The following is a 4,675-nucleotide window of genomic DNA, read 5'->3' on the forward strand; positions in this document are numbered from 1 at the left end:
GAGCGTAGTCATCACCACCCACCGCCAACTCTTGGGCTACTCTTTTACCAACGAATAGTGGGATTGACCGTCACATTATAACGCCCCCACGGCTGAAAGGGCGAGCATGTTTTGGTGGTATGCGGATTCGAACCCGTGACCCTCAGATTGTGAGTCGAGCGCCTTATCCACCTGGCCATGCCGGGCCTGCTGTATGTATGAATCAGTATAACAACGTATAATAAATTACGTGTGTAATCTGCAGGTGTTGTTCATGCTTGTGCTTGCTTATAGCTATGGTGAGTATAAGTGCCAGTGAGCACCTATTTTTGTGAATCATAAAGAAGTACTTGTAAAGGATTAATACCTTCAATACATTATAGTAACATTAGCATAAAACTCAATCTCAGATCATCTCTGTTTCAAATTTTTCCTGGGAGGCATGCCCCACAGACCCCTAGTTTTAACTTTTCCTGGGAGACATGCCCCCAGACCCATCCACCCCTAGCACCGACATGCTTTGCACACTATTCTGAGTTGCCTGACCAATCCAATATTGCTTCCTCCACCCCTAAACCTTATTTTTCTGTTCATGATTTCCGTGCACAATTAAGTGAATTGCTTAACTATCTACTATTTCATATCTAAAAATGGTGTTAATGTTAATAAACATCGCCATAATATAAAGCATTAACTAAAATACTCTCTTCAAATCTAAAGTTTCAAATCTTACCATTGTTAAGTTTTCTCTTTGAGGCAGGTGTCAGTTACAAGATTAACAGGGAAGAAACAACTAATTCGTCCACTGCTTGTTTGGAGCCGAGCTCTATTTTGCACTTGTGTCGTGCTGAATGAAAATATTTAATTTGATATGATACATAAGATGAAGCTTTGGTTTAGAGTTTGGGTGAAGTCCTTCGTTCTTATACGTCACGACACATCTAACCAATCACGAGGCTTTGGCGCAGCGTGAGAATAAAGTCTGGGAGTGAACATAATTGGAACGATGTGAAAGCTGAAGTGGATCCATTATCTGTAATATAATCTGGTTGCTTACTAGTCCCTCAGAGCTTTTGAATGTGTTGCACAACGTCCCCTAGGATGTTATTTAATGTATTACAAACTTCAAGTATTGTCATTCTCAGAAGAGCACTTTCTGGGTTGTTGAAAACAAAGTTAACAAATAATTATAATTGCGCAATAAATGTCCCAAACATTGGGAGGAATGGGTTAATAAGCAAGCATTATCTTTGGATCCCGATGCATCTGTTTATCCTACAAAATGGCGAACATGTTTAGTGATTTGACACTGAAAAATATTTCACAGAAATCGGATAAATCATCGAGAGACGACATCCTTTTATGATGAAACAATTTCAATATTTTTTATGTATGTTAAACAAAAACTTTTAATGTGGTTTTATTATGGTTAATTCATAAAATAAACTTAACCACCACCCCCCAAATTTGATGCGGAGTGCCAGCATCGTTGTTGTTTTTTTCTCTCTGTTACTAAAATTGAACACAGTTGAGAGACGGGGGGGGACATATCAAAACAAAGTTTCAGACACTTGACAAAAGCGGCACCTGGTGGTAGCCACAGACTGATTGTACATGGCGACATTGTCCAATGATTCACCACCACAAATTATTCTTCCTCATCCCCAGATATATCTTAATATCCAATTAAGTTAGCCCTGAACCATGTTAATTTCCCAGCCAATTTTCTAATAACGAAATGAGAACATAAACACTGCCAAACGTTGTTCATTCTAAATCCCTTTGTAATAACTGTCACAGAAAAATAAGAAATAACTAAATAACTTTTTACACTTTATAACAGGTGGCGCTCTGGACTCAAATAAATAGATACTGCACAAATTTCACAGGAATAAAAACAATCATTCCAATAACTAAAAAAAAAGTCACGCTAGTTTAAATATGGATGATATAGAAGTCTGGGTGTTTTAGAGCTTTTGCTTTCGTCCTTGTAAAATTAATTTACTGAATAAATTTCTAGGAACTTTTTTTGTTACTAAATCACATAAATGAAGGAGACCATGAGGTAGTGAGCACACACTTAGCAGCGATAGCCTTGGAACTGGTTTTGTTGCTTAATGAATAAATACCGTTATTAAAACACTTAGAATACAACATGATAATCAATAGTGTTGGTGTATTTCTATATTTTAAATCAATCTTTACCATCAACTTATTTATCTCGTAGTATTTATCCGACAATATTAAAAAAATAAGTTTCATGTTTATCAGGAACTACACGTACACACATATTTATCTTCTAGAGTCTAGACAATTGAAACGTGACATTTCCAGCATAGTTTCTTATTATCATACATTGTATACTGCAGGGATTCTCATACTGTGGTACGTGGAGCTAATGTCGGTGGTACACGACACAATTAACATAAAAAAATCATAAAATTTGTAATAAACTTTATCTGAGCTTTCCACGTACGTATACATACTTCTCTCCTCACTTACAAACACGCCCTCTACTTTCATAGACTCGCTAGTATTTTCACTTACAAACCCACCCTCTACTTACACAGACTCGCCAGTATTTTCACTTACAAACACACCCTCTACTTTCATAGACTCACCAGTATTTTCTTCCCTACAAACACACCCTCTACTTTCATAGACTCACCAGTATTTTCTTCCCTACAAATTGACAAAAATGGTACCACATATTCTTTAATCGTGCCAGAAAAAACAATCGCATCCTTCGCATTAATGGGTTAGTGTTAGAAATATTAATTTTTGTTACTAGGTTTTTTTATCTTTTTTCAAATTAGGCCTGGGTTTGTAATTTTTAAAAATTAAACAAAAAATTGTACGCGAGCCTGAAACGGTTGAGAACCACTGGTTTACTGTATTTGTATTTACGACAAAGCTACTAATGCTATCTGCCTCCGTCCTTAAGAACCACCCTAACACTCACCATGCATACTAAGAGAATGACTGCCACTATTATAACGCACTCATACCTTAAAGTCCAGGGAACATTTTGTGGTATAGCACAAGGTTTAACTCGGAGCGGCAGCTCCTAAACCCGGCTGTTTACTAGTTAACACTTTCATCGATTCTCTGCGCCTTGGGTTGTTAATTAATACATGTACTAGTCATCACTGGACGAGATGTATATATGGTGTTCCATACGTAGACAAAACAAACAAAAAATTTGTCTTTCTATGTTATTAACTGCTCAAAATCCAGACTTGGCTGTAAATTGCGATTTTTGTATATATTTTTGTTGGTAATATTATACTGAAATATCGTAAGCTTGATTTAATAAAAATCTGTTTTAACTTGGCATGTCTTTTGGCAAACGTTCAAGCAAACACACTAATAAAACATACCAACGTCACAAAAGGTTAGTTTTAACAAGCTAACCGGAGGCGAAGTCACGCTGATATAAAGTATATTATGAAAAACAATTTTTCTTGATTGAATAATTCATATATTTGGAAGCTTCAGGATGAAAATTTTGAACAATTAATATTCTTTATTTAAAAACAAAACAAAACGTTGTAACACTGAAGTACATATCTTTCATTTAAACAAGTTTTTGGAACCACCTGGTGACGAGCTATATAGTTTAAAATTAAATTATGCAATTTCAACCAACTATTTGGCATTCAGGTTTTCTTAAACTACAGTTTAATACAGAGTTACACTGGTACATACGATATATTTCGCAACAGTTCGATTGTTTTCCAATTTTAGAAATTTTGCGCAAATCAACACAAGAGCAATCTGCGCATATTCGCCCCTCACTTTGAATTGACAGATTTTATGGAAGGCGGCCAAGAACAACACTTATCGTCAACTTTGGGGATACTATTGTGAGAGAGTTTGTGTGGCCACGAGACGCGAACCGTGAATTTCCAGATACACATTCCGGCCCGACAATGGTAGTTTGAACTCTATCCCCTAATTAAATAATAATAATAATTTATAAGATGCTTGGGAGATTTTTTTTTTTCCCGAATCGAAAGGTTTTCGAATAAGCAAAACTTCTAAATGTCTGGACTGCTGGAGATGTCATTAAATCAAACTGGGTGGATCATAATGAAAGCTTGGAAATTGGAAGAGGTCTGGCTTAGGCACGTGCTCACTGGTACGTTCCTGTTTTTCAAGAGTATCCTGGATGTTTAAATAGCTGCTGCTTTTGACGAAGTATAGCGTTTCAGTATTGCATATTACCAAGAATAACAAAATAAAAAGTACGGTATAGGTAAAAGGAAATATTAATTTCTAAAATGTTAGACGCACATGTTGCAAAGAACGGCGGTTGGAGAGGGGACGATTCACTATTCTTTTTTTTAAATCAGATTGAACAGTGTTCCGGTGACAAATGAGAAACTGAAATTTTGCTGCTGTTAAGCAACCATTCTGACCATGTTCATTTTGCCATGGTGACAGAACTGTGGGGGCGGTGTAACTGTGGCATCCTACATGTTGTGCTCTATCGTACGCCACAAGGACCCTTCTTAGCCAAGTGCTGAAACTATTGATTTTAACATTTCCTTAGTGGAATAACACAGGTCTCGGCTTATAGCCAAACGCTTTATGCATAATATAAATCACACTTGTAAGTATAAGCAACTGATTAAAGTATCTTAACCCTAGAATTGCCGATAGCGTTCGAACACATTTTTCTTAACTATTTATG

At 36.4% G+C, this 4,675-nt stretch overlaps 1 long non-coding RNA gene across 1 annotated transcript in view; it reads right to left on the minus strand.

Moving 5' to 3' along the window:
- The window catches only part of LOC106464422, a 12,972-nt gene extending 9,970 nt beyond the window's left edge, over nucleotides 1-3,002 (minus strand). The window contains exons 1-2 of the long non-coding RNA XR_001291135.2: nucleotides 2,988-3,002; nucleotides 713-1,075 (exon numbers count right to left, since the gene is read on the minus strand). This is a non-coding gene — a long non-coding RNA (uncharacterized LOC106464422). The remainder of the gene's footprint in view (nucleotides 1-712; nucleotides 1,076-2,987) is intronic.
- Between the last annotated feature and the right edge of the window lie 1,673 nt (nucleotides 3,003-4,675).

Source organism: Limulus polyphemus, unplaced genomic scaffold, assembly GCF_000517525.1.
Source record: "Limulus polyphemus unplaced genomic scaffold, Limulus_polyphemus-2.1.2 Scaffold1648, whole genome shotgun sequence".
Taxonomy (NCBI): domain Eukaryota; kingdom Metazoa; phylum Arthropoda; class Merostomata; order Xiphosura; family Limulidae; genus Limulus; species Limulus polyphemus.